The following is a 13,217-nucleotide window of genomic DNA, read 5'->3' on the forward strand; positions in this document are numbered from 1 at the left end:
CCTCCTGCATCACCATCCCTAAAAGTAACACCATCATCACTCTTCCACCAACCTCCATCACCGGAAGAAGAAATATACCTCCTTTTTCCCTTCATGAACTCCATCATCTCCAACGCCAAGGGCGTGATCGCCAACACTCGTATCATATCCACTGGAAGAAGAGTCACAGAACTCGCCATTGCTGTGATTACGTTTCACCAACATTATCCTTTGCTGTCATCTTTCTCCTCACCAACACTACCCTGTCCCTCATCTTCATTCTCCTCACCTTCATCAACACTCACTTGCACTCGATAGAGAGCTTTCATCTTCACTTTGTCCCACAGTTCCTCCCTGGGCTGTCTATGAGAGGCATCAATCATTCAGTCCTCTTTTCTCACCACTTATGAGACGTCGGATAAAAGAGAAAATCTCCACATCATCGTTGGATAAGTTAAATACTTTTTTTTCGTGATCGAATCCCATCTCTCATCTCCTCAACCTTGCTGACTGTAGCTTAGTCGAAGATTTATAAAGGACAGAACCTATATCCCTGGGGATAGGGGAGAAAGAATACTTCCCACGTATTCCCTGCGTGTCGTAGAAGGCGACTAAAAGGGGAGGGAGCGGGGGGCTGGAAATCCTCCCCTCTCGTTTTTTTTTTAATTTTCCAAAAGAAGGAACGGAGAATTGGGCCAGGTGAGGGTATTCCCTCAAGGCCCAGTCCTCTGTTCTTAACGCTACCTCGCTAATGCGGGAAATGGCGAATAGTTTGAAAGAAAGAAAAGAACCTATATCAGTCGACAGGTCTTTTCCCACATCACTGGATCATTCTGGTGCTATGGATTCAGGAGATGTTTAGGTACTCCATCAATAATATGGAATGCTCAAAATCTAGACTTTGCCGGATTTTACAATAATTTCCGGATTTCTGACATCAAAATAAGGTCCTACTTGCTTTACATCAAATAAGATATAACTGGTTCTTTTTTTCACCAGTATGATCGTCCTGTATGTATGTCTTGTATGTTATTTTTTCTTGTATTAGTTATGTACACAATATAATAAATACATGTCAACTAAATGATAATAATGATGCCCATAACAGAAAAATCTATCTTGACCAAATGTCAAAAACAGTTTCGGGATTCTTGGATTTCCAGTACATCTGATGTCTGCACTTTTGTTGCTGTTATGTATATAGTATTCATACACTAATATAGAGTACATAGCATAGCAAACTATTTCCAGTGAACAGGAGAAAGCATTTATGTACCCTTTTTCCCCCCATGGCAATCCCAAGGGAAGGTCTGCTTCCTGATATACCAACTATTGCTATTGTCAAGAAGAACCATTGTTGCAACCCCAGTGTAGGATGCGCAGATTACATCTGTCACTTTTAAGCTGCGTTCACTGGGTTTCATCAGCAGCTCATGCAGTCAGAATTAACAGACCTAATATGACATACCGTTATTTCCCGTTGACTACAACAGGGCAGGTCCCCGCTGGCAGTAGGAGGAAACTGAACGTGGCAGGAGCAGTGTGTCCACAAGTCAAAATAGAATTTAGATTTGGGATAGATTTAGATTTGGGATAGATATAAAAAAAAGCAAGTGTCACACCACTTCTTTCCTTCAAACCTCTACGTCATCTTTGAAGGCAACTGGATTTAATTTTTCTTTGAACTAAAGCGAAGTAAAATCTAGCACCTCTCCTTTTTCCTGTTTGATCAAAGGAATATCCTTTAACACTCCCTACATATTTTTCCCAGCGTATAGCCAAAGCTGGTATTCCAAAAATGAAACTCCAACACAGTGTATTGGGAGGTTTATGATTTATTGCCCTCGGCTGATTGATTGTACATTTATCAATAAAGTGTTGCAGTATGTTTCATCCACGAGCGAAACACATTTTTTCGTACCTCTTCATTTTTTTTTTTTTCGAAAAATTCGTGATTTTACTATCCAGTGAACACGCGTCTCTTTGTTCTTGTTTACTGGAGTCTGAGGAGCATTTGGAGTGTTAGATCGTATCGGGTGAGAAGAAAGACACAGGGAAAGTGTGGAAGAGAGATGAATGGAAGAAGAGAAAAGGTTGGGGCGGGGGACACCAAAGGTCAAAAGATGAATAGACGATAACCTAATCAAAGAAAGAAGTCAACAGAAGATTATAAAGTCTAAGGGAATGTTATTTGTCTCTGGGTGTAGCCACGGCTCTGAGAAGCAGTTCTTCTATGTGTCAACAGCTGGTAAATGACCACTTTAGAGCACAATCATCAGCCCACTGAGCTGCCCCATCAGTACCATAACGACACACATCACTTCGTCTGTATCTTACCCCCCCAGGAGACGTAAACAGCTCGGGCGTTTCCACAGTGGCTCCGTCAGTACCTGCCTCACTGATATGTAAAACATGTTGCTTATCTCACACAAAGTCATGGGTTAATGCTTCATGCTCTCGCTGTTCCGGGACAACTCTTCACTTGTCCAGCCTTCTGAAAACTCAACGATCAATGAGGCCAACACACTCTGAGGTAACATAGGTCACTACAACTTTATACCACTCATGTTAAAGGTCATTACAATCTAAGCCCGACACTCCCTAAGGTTAGCACCTTCAAAGGTCACCATACATTAAGACTAATGCCCAGAGAAGTTACCTCTAAGACCAACACTTTATGTCAGTCCTTCCTGGGGTCAATATTCTTAGAGCTCAATACTCTTGACTTGCAAAATAATCTATGTTGATGTTGTCTATGTCCATAAAAAAGATAAAATTTTGCTGCAACCCGTTTTATTCCATTATTTCTAAGCTCTCAAAAGATCATAATGTCTCTGCTATACTGACTGTTCAGGGTGTAGTAAATATACCAAGTTAATCACGTATGGATGCAGTATTAATCAGGTATGGATGCAGTATTAATCGAGAACTCGCTTCATCATTTATCGATGATCAAAACATGCACACTCGCAATCAGGTCCATTCTCTTTCATATCTACACACATCCACTGCTTGCACCAACTCTTCTTAATACATCTTCTGGCACTACATTCATAAAACATGTTATTGTTACCAGCCTGATGATATTCCCCGCGTCCACATGACACTGATCAGCTCTGTAGCAAGTCTGAGAACGCTTAACGTCAGAGATTAATCATTCGTTGCGTCAACACCCACCTGAGAGCAACAACTATTTTCTGGTCTGTTTCTGCCTTCCCTGCTTGTGTAACCTGGACGTATTACATCACCGAACACGCAAACAATTGTTGAGTACTTCGGTATCAGTATCAATACAGGTATCAGTGTTGATATCAGCGTTTTGCGATCAGGACTTCGCTGTGTCGCACGATGCTTTCGTTAGCATCTACGCCTACACTTAAGCTTAACAACGAACGTTACAGGAGTTGCACCAGATGAAGGAAGAAGCCTCCAACACACAACAAATACTCCAAGTAGACGTGGTATTCATTCGAGAATGACAACACATGCAAGGCCTTGCGAGTAAAGGGTATCTGGTGCAATATAAGCACCACCAGAGATACAACTGAAAAGAGAAAGGATCTCATTAATGAGTTTGCTTTTGAAGCAATCTAAAGGACTGCGAGTGTAATCCCAAGTCTGCACACAAATAATATGCCATTAAAATGAAAGAGATGTTCAAGTGCTTTTGGAGGACAACGTAATTTGTGATTCAGTAGTTGTAATTGTCGTCGGCTGCAGTCCTCAGAATGTAAACATGAACGTGGGAGAACAACCAACACAGCACACAAAGCTCTTTCAGGAACCTGGGCCACAAACACCTCCATTTTCTTTGTCCCTCACCACAGCCACAAGACACCGAGTGAGATGCATCGTAAGACCTTGGAAGGAGACCTCTTCCGGGCACAGCCTCAACTACTGTAGAAAAAGAGGAAAGTGTGTGGCAACATCTTTGATCCATCTGTGGAACAGTTCAATAAATGTGGTATGTGTATCGCGAGTGGAGGATGTTTGCTACAGTAGCGCTTTCGTACAAAAAGGCAGCTTGTTTACGACATCAGCTGATAATGTGTATGACTGTTCCTAGCAAATCCTGCAGGATTTTCGGAAGAAACGCGTCAGCGGTCTATGTAAGTCTAGTGAGGGGCTTGTCAGACACCGATATGGTTTCAAGGCAAGAAACCTGGAGGCTGCATTACGTATGAGTCCTGAGTCCATCTGAAAAGCCATAGATGACGGACTTTCCCGTGTATCTGGCTCTCTCAAAAGCATCTGATTCCACACAAAGAAGCGTTTTTCACTGACACCTTTAAATTCATTAGCATTTAGTACGGTATTAAAACGCCTTTCATAGTTGTTTTGTGTCTGACGAAGTCTGTCATTCATAAGGTTACATCAGCTTTTGGTAAGGTTCTTCTGGGGGCCCTTCTCTAGATACATTGTGTTATCAGTTAGTACAGCAATGCCATGATTACATCACAGTACCACACGTACCACAAGATACCACGTCAACAGGCCACTCAACCCCCCACACAGTCTTTGTCCAGATGGCCATACCCACCAACACAAGGTTAAGTGTTTACATAATTCATCGTGTATTCTTGATATAGACCCATAAACCAATGGGGCCAGCTGAACACATCGCTGGAGCAGTCAACCAGACCTGCCTCACCCTGGAGGAATGAGCGAACGTGTCCCGCACTGGCCTTCACCCATGGGGTCTCAGGGAGCTTGTCCCACACAGGAGACCAAGAGCGCCTCAACATCCTCTGTACACCAAGCCTTCTATTATGAAGTACTGGACCAGATTATTTTCATCGTCACATCAAGGTGGCCTTTACACCCACATCTGCTAATGAGAATTGAATCCTTCTTTGCTCTGCCGCGGGGAAGTATATAAATTCCACGTATACGATAATATCTTATATTAACGCCACAGGTGACATGTAAATGAAGCGAATCTTCATGTCTTTAATTCTGAAAGTAGGCACAAAGTTTAAAGAAAATCGCTTACATAGAGACTGTAAACAGAATTTTATGGATTCTTCTAGTGGTTTTCACTGGTACACTTGTGTGTGATTTCCAGAGAAGCTCTGTTCTGAAGGGTAATCATGATGTAAATAAAGCATGGTTAGCTACGCTCTCATTCATCCCTCCTACTTAAAGTAGCGCAGTCGTGGAGCTTCAAAAGGAGCTAAGTAAGTCGTCCTGGGGCAATCACAAGTGTGTGTATGGGGGTGGGCTTGGGCCATTTCTTTCGTCTGTTTCCTTGCGCTACCTCGCAAACGCGGGAGACAGCGGCAAAAAAAAAAAGAAAAAAAAAAAATATATATATATATATATATATATATATATATATATATATATATATATATATATATATATAAAATTTCAGGTTAAATTGAAACGCGCATCACTGGAAATTTACTAAAAAGCTAGCCCTCAATTCCCTGAAAGTTGTTGGAAATTCCGTTTTAGCCCCTTTTGTGAGGGGCTAATGGCTTGCACAAACTGACCTGTTAAGGCGACAATTGGCAGTGATTGTCTGGTGCGGCGGCAACTGCTTGAGGCAGTAAGGCCAGGACTAAAGCTGAGTACTGAGGAGTTGACGCCGAAGACCGTCCATAAGATACCCGGATTTACTCTTGTTATCGCTCAGACTCGACTGCTATTGCCTCACGATCGTAGTGAAATGGTATACAATCACTTCATCAGTTTTGCTACGAGTGTAGAATGCTATCATGAAGGTTTCTTTTTTTTCTATTAAAGTGTTCTTGAAGGTATTGATTGATTCTCAAGTCTTAAGAGGTAATGTTGTCATGTTCTTGTACCAGTTGGTGATGATAGACTCGTTGCTTTTGATGTCCTCATCCCTTTAGAAGCTAGCCAGGCCTTGTGTCTTTAAAATCTTAATCATCGGCTTCTTTCAACTTAAAACACTTTCTCCTATCAACTGATTCAGCCTTAGCATTGTTTAATTTGATGGAAATCATGGCGAAAGTTTCCCCTCGAGTCTGAGGGGTTAAGTACATACAGGAAAAGTAAATCCCTTTCACCACTCCTCGGGCATTTCAGTCTCAGTGGGCAGCATCGAAGATTTCCCCTTGTGTTGTAGGGAGAGCCAGTACTCCAGGGATAACGTAGACAAGCTGTGGATAAGTCCTTGGCTACAGTGTCCTGTGTCACGGTGAACAACTCCTTTCAATAGATATACAGACATCTACACAGCTCTCATTCCATTCACCATAACCCTGGTGTGTTTGATACGCCAGACAGACAGATAGATAGATAGATAGATAGATAGATAGAGAGAGAGAGAGAGAGAGAGAGAGAGAGAGAGAGAGAGAGAGAGAGAGAGAGAGAGAGAGAGAGAGAGAGACTGGCTGGAGACCTTCAGAGATGGATCGTTCATAAGAGAATCATACATCTGAAGAGGATCGTGTCTATCTTTCATTGCAATTCTATCCATCAAAGAACTGAAATCTATAGATCGTATCATCTGGTGTAGAGGATGTGGTTCAGTTGACTCCCTGAGAAATAATTGATAATGAACGGATCGCACAAGTGATTTGGGAAACACCAAAGGATTTCAATCGCATACTTTATGTAATATTCATAAGGTAAGTCTTCCATATACCACTATGTACAACGATGACGCAGGTCCTGATGCTTTTCTTACACACGAGTAACGAAAGTGACCAAAGTGTAGCATCATGTGTACGTAAGCTGCCCGGCAAAAGAGAATTAGAAGGAAGTAAAGAAATCGTGAATCTTGAAAGCATCTACAAGTGACACAGATGTAAATAGTATTCCAAGAAAGGAGAAGGCACACAACACTGTTGTTGGAGTGCATAGAGGGTGATAGAGAAGATGATGACCCTAACTAGCTAGGAGGATTGTGTCGCAGTTGGCACAAGGCTGATATTCTCCTGTAATGATCAGAGGACAACGTCTCTCTAGCCTCAGGCTGAAAACTGGCTCTGTGTTGAGAATCTGGTAATAGATTGTCGTGATAGAAAACGCCTTCCAGGAAAAGATGTCTGTGTGAAATACAAATGCTGAAGCGGCAATAGGGAAGACGTTTTCTTTTTTTTTTTCATTTAATAACTGACAGAAATCTTGCGTGAGTCTCAGCAACATATGAATATGAATCAATGTAGGACATTAATATCAACAGTAAATCAATATAACTGAGAGTGATGAACGCACTTCATAGATTATCCGCTATCATTTCATTTATTGGACGCGCGCACACACACACACACGTACACACTCTCTCTCTCTCTCTCTCTCTCTCTCTCTCTCTCTCTCTCTCTCTCTCTCTCTCTCTCTCTCTCTCTCTCTCTCTCTTTGGACAGTACAAATAAGTCATTACACACACACACACACACACACACACACACGCTCTCTCTCTCTCTCTCTCTCTCTCTCTCTCTCTCTCTCTCTCTCTCTCTCTCTCTCTCTCTCTCTCTCTTTGGACAGTACAAATAAGTCATTATACACACACACACACACACGCACACACACAGATAATTACCGGGGCGACGCACGGCTCCGTCCTCTTGATCTATGTATGTGACCCGATAGAGGATCTGGACCCATACTGGAATATGTTTGTGGGCGATGTCAAGGTCAATGGGGGGGTGGGTAGAGAAGCAGAGAGAGAGAGAGAGAGAGAGAGAGAGAGAGAGAGAGAGAGAAGGTGACTGCACCATAGACAGACTCCCTCCAATATTGTTGTGATACGTGGGTTGATGAAACTGAGCCCAAGGATATGTAATGCAGTTGGGGAAGAATGGAGTCAAAGCCCTCGATAGAGCCATTATTGCCACGGCAAATAACCTTGTACTTTGCTTTGACGCCACGGCTCCACCTTAGGAGGTTTGTGAAGACTTCATGGATGTATGGATAAGAGAGACGGATGGGGAAACTACGCACGGCGTATATTCGGACAAAATTAGAAAACGCTTCTCAAGAAGCATAAAGAAGTGTTAGAGAAGGTCCAGAAGAATATAACAATGATGATATCAACATAAACAAACTGAGATACAGAGAGAGGCAAGAAGCCATAAACTTGTTCACCAAGAAGGAGAGATGAGTAAGGAGTGACTGGATCTTGGAAGACAAGTTTGAACAATGCTTCGAACGCCACAAACCCAAGAGATTAGAAAATGAGACGTTAATTAGACCACCAAACTGATATCAAAATTCTTATAATGAATGAAATTTGCACGGGACAATACGAAAAAATATCTTGTTTCGAAATAATTTCTGATCATAAAGTCACTTTAGAAAACGAGGATAGAAAACACCACACTACATCCAGGACAGACTTGCATCAGTGGAAACACCAATGCAAAGATGATCTATCAACTAACGATACAAAATTGGCCACAGTTGCAACAGACAAAGAAAAAAGGAATATTCACACAGCTCAGTCCACACCATATTTTTACAAAAGACTGTACGAAAATATATGATATACAATATATGAGAAATAAAACACAAGAATACGAAAGCTGAATTTTTTATCCAACTGACCCCTCCGCAGTGGAACCTTACCTTCCAGACAACCAGCGATTTATAGACAGAGAGAATCCACACTAAGTTGGCCGGGTTGTTCACGTATTCTGCCGTATAGGATTTTCTATCTATACCATGAACACGAGAGGAGAAATACGTCCTGAGAAAGAGAGAGAGAGAGAGAGAGAGAGAGAGAGAGAGAGAGAGAGAGAGAGAGAGAGAGAGAAAGAGAGAGAGAGAGAGAGAGGTAGGTTCCGGTGCAAGGGAGGCAGCACTGAGTTATTTCCCACTGACTTCAAGCAGCAACAGAAGTAGCGTGCATGAAGATTTGGTGAGAAATAATGAAACATGATATATATATATATATATATATATATATATATATATATATATATATATATATATATATATATATATATATATATATGTTGTATGGTTGCGAGGCGTGGGCTATGGATAGAGATGTGCGCAGGAGGATGGATGTGCTGGAAATGAGATGTTTGAGGAAAATGTGTGGTGTGAGGTGGTTTGATCGAGTAAGTAACGTAAGGGTAAGAGAGATGTGTGGAAATAAAAAGAGCGTGGTTGAGAGAGCAGAAGAGGGTGTTTTGAAATGGTTTGGGCACATGGAGAGAATGAGTGAGGAAAGATTGACCAAGAGGATATATGTGTCGGAGGTGGAGGGAACGAGGAGAAGAGGGAGACCAAATTGGAGGTGGAAAGATGGAGTGAAAAAGATTTTGTGTGATCGGGGCCTGAACATGCAGGAGGGTGAAAGGAGGGCAAGGAATAGAGTGAATTGGAGCGATGTGGTATACAGGGGTTGACGTGCTGTCAGTGGATTGAATCAAGGCATGTGAAGCGTCTGGGGTAAACCATGGAAAGCTGTGTAGGTATGTATATTTGCGTGTGTGGACGTGTGTATGTACATGTGTATGGGGGGTTGGGCCATTTCTTTCATCTGTTTCCTTGCGCTACCTCGCAAACGCGGGAGACAGCGACAAAGTATAAAAAAAAAAAAAAAAAATATATATATATATATATATATATCCCTGGGGATAGGGGATTAAGAATACTTCCCACGTATTCCCTGCGTGTCGTAGAAGGCGACTAAAAGGGGAGGGAGCGGGGGGCTGGAAATCCTCCCCTCTCGTTTTTTTTTTTTAAATTTTCCAAAAGAAGGAACAGAGGGGGCCAGTTGAGGATATTCCAAAAAAGGCCCAGTCCTCTGTTCTTAACGCTACCTCGCTAATGCGGGAAATGGCGAATAGTTTGAAAGAAAATATATATATATATATATATTATCCCTGGGGATAGGGGAGCAAGAATACTTCCCACGTATTCCCTGCATGTCGTAGAAGGCGACTAAAAGGGGAGGGAGCGGGGGGCTGGAAATCCTCCCCTCTCGTTTTTTTTTTAATTTTCCAAAAGAAGGAACAGAGAATTGGGCCAGGTGAGGGTAGTCCCTCAAAGGCCCAGTCATCTGTTCTTAACGCTACCTCGCTAATGCGGGAAATGGCGAATAGTTTAAAAGAAAAGAAAGATATATATATATATATATCATATAAACAACTTGCATCTACAATTTCTCTGGATTTATTATGTCACTATAGAGCTGAGCCTGTGTTCATGACAATATAAAAACAAATTAATAATTATCTTCATGATATATCCCCATTAAATCTTTTTAATATCAAAATCTGGGGGTACGAACAATATAGATTATTTTATGGTTGATAATTCTAGTTGTCAAAAGAGACGTTGCGTGGATTATCTTAATTACAATTCAGACCTTCTTTTTCAATGTTTGCGTTTACACGTTTACCATTTTCCATTTGGGCATTTACATCACAGTTATAGAAAACGTAGTCTCGTATGGCCAGATAACCAACCTGCTTGATCATTTCTCGCGGAAACAGAATAATATTCCCCTTTCTTACTAAACTTAAAGAAAGTATCACAGACTTACTTAACTTTAGAGTGAAACAAAACTCAGGCGACGTGAACAAGGAGCAGGGTTCGCACAGACACAAACCCACCACCAACAAATCTTAATGAGCCTCACATGATACCCTGCGAGTTATGTGAATTCCTACACTGTTTAAGATCATCCACAGACAGTGTTGCAGTATGGCAGATCCTCTTCATCACACAGACACACACGTGTGCTGATGCTGGGGGCCTGGCAGCGTCGAGAGTCGATAATGAGCGTCGTGCTCAGAGCTTCAACCATTAGAGGAGGTGTCAAAGGCAGCCTCGAGGCTTAGAAACATGTATTCAGGAGTTGTGTGGCTCAGCTTAGCGCTAACTGGATGTTAAATGGTCGTCAGGTCCTGGCGCGCCAGTCCTCCCACAACCCCCGACCCACACAAACTGTGGCTCCAGACTCCTTCCCTCCCAAGGTCATCCAGATGGGTTGTTGAAGGGAAGACACTGTACACAGCGGAGGATAACCTTCATAACGCAGAGTTAATTGGACTAATCGAGGATGGCAGTAATTACAGAGAGAGATGTGAGGGTGAGGATGACACATCCCAGACGGAAATAGAAAAGGGAGAAAGAGGAAGAAGAGATGAAAGATGAGAAGGGTGGTGGGAAGAGGGAAGGGATCCATTAGTGTGATGAGAAATAAGGGAAGGAAATGCTGAGAAAAATGCAAGAAAATAAGGGAGAGAAAGGAGACAGTGGATGGGAATAAGTGATGATGATGATGATGAAGATCCCAGAGAATGAAACTGGAGAGGAGGAAGAAGGGGTGGTAAGCTGGTTCACTGAACTCTACCAGTACCATAGACAACCACAGATGCCGTCCCTGTTGATCTGAAATCAATATCCAGACCAGTTCTTTCTTCTACATAGACACAGACTATCATAAGGTATATATGTTACATATGTCGGCTACGCTCCAACAACTGTGGACTGAGATTTCTGATGATTATGATAAAAATCTCACCGTGGTGTGAATCGGAGGAGAGACGATCTAGCCAAAGCTTTCTCAATAACGTCAGATAAGAACATACGAACATCAGAAAAAAATGTAAATACATTTTCAGTCTACTGGTATTTCGTTCACCTAGACTGGACTCACTGCGAAGCATAAGTTTCATGTTTATATAGTTCATGAAGTTCAAAGCATTTACTCAAAATACTTTTGATAAATCTTTCAAAAGCTTTCCTAAGTATTACTAGACTGTTTACCACGATTTGAGGTGATGCACGGCTGAATTACGGTAGCCACGGGACACCAGCTGTGTTGGCCCAGTTCTGAGAGAAAAAGAGGCAGGAAAATGTGTTCTCCAAACTTTCCCATTAGACTCCCGTAAACTGCGTAGAACGAAGCTGCTCTCACTCTCCAAAAGTGAGAGTGGACAAAACCAATGAAACTCACTAAACATACTTCAAATTACCGTACGAAAGATATCTATTCGTGAGACGTAGTTTGATGGAGACTCTTGAGACCCGTATCCCAATATGATAGTAAGAAAAGCCATTCCAACTGTACATGTCAATCCTCCAATGCAAACACCATGGCAGACAGACGTAAATGCAGCATTCATGAGGCTACTGAAGGCATATACCAACTTACAAGCTCTATCACACGCAAAACAAATACACTGGCTCTCCATATCCAATATGATATCTCTCGCTGTCCAGCGGGTGGAGCATACAGCTTCCTCCAGGTATCCCAACCATACTGGCACACTTGCATACACTCTGTCATGTTTACCTTCCTCTCAATCACATTCCTCCTCACTCCGTCCCACCATTCTCTCTCCAGGTCTGTTCCTGCCCACTTGTCTTCATCTCGCTTATATGAACTCTCTTAGTTATCATTTCTACACTGATTTATTTTCATATATGTCATCAAACCATCAGTGTAATTTTCGCTGATACAAAACATTCATGTTTCAGTTCTGCACCATATCTCAATATCTGCATCCTTCACTCTGTATTGTCATATGCGTTACTCTCGTTAGTTTACACCCTCTGCTCTTCCACTCTTTGAAGCCCATGTGTCACACGCCTGCGTCTCGGTAATCTATATAGTATTCCTTTTTGAACAAGTCCCGCCACACCTGCAGCCTCACGTCTCCAGCCTTCCTAACCTTGCCCCAAGGCGCCAGCAAATCTCTTGCCTCCCATCATCCTCTCATGTGGTATCTATTCAGCCATCATTACTAAGGAAACCCTCTGAACCTTTGAGATTCTATGGATTCTACACTCATCGCAATTCATCGAAAACTCTCGTTCGCAGTTCCTTTATCTCAAGCATCACCACTTTGCTCTTGAGAGCATTTGCAAACAGGCATTTTCCTCTTTCGAGTTCTTCCTGACTTCTTCATAATGCCCTGTACTTAGGTCTCTGTCTTGCTTGTACACTCAGTAACATCTACAGACATCAACATCCCCCCCAAGCCCTAACTTAACCAACTTTAATCGAACCCATTCCAGTCTTGATTCTTTACCCACATTCTTTAGGAAAAGAATTCCTCCAACAGTTACAATTATAGGGAAATTAGAGTCATTGGGGAATTAGCATTAACCTTATCCCAGAAGTTTTAACACATCCATTCCCTCCACTACAAAACCCAGTCTCTATATTCTAGAGTTTGCCATCGACATACTACATATTACCTATATTCCAGACCCTCATGTATGTCATTCTTCCAGTTCTCATTTTCCTCAACATCTCTCGTGTTATGAGTCGACTCCAGGTGCCCTACCACACGTTGCCT

This window comes from Panulirus ornatus, chromosome 35 (genome assembly GCF_036320965.1).
Source record: "Panulirus ornatus isolate Po-2019 chromosome 35, ASM3632096v1, whole genome shotgun sequence".
In the NCBI taxonomy this organism is placed as follows: domain Eukaryota; kingdom Metazoa; phylum Arthropoda; class Malacostraca; order Decapoda; family Palinuridae; genus Panulirus; species Panulirus ornatus.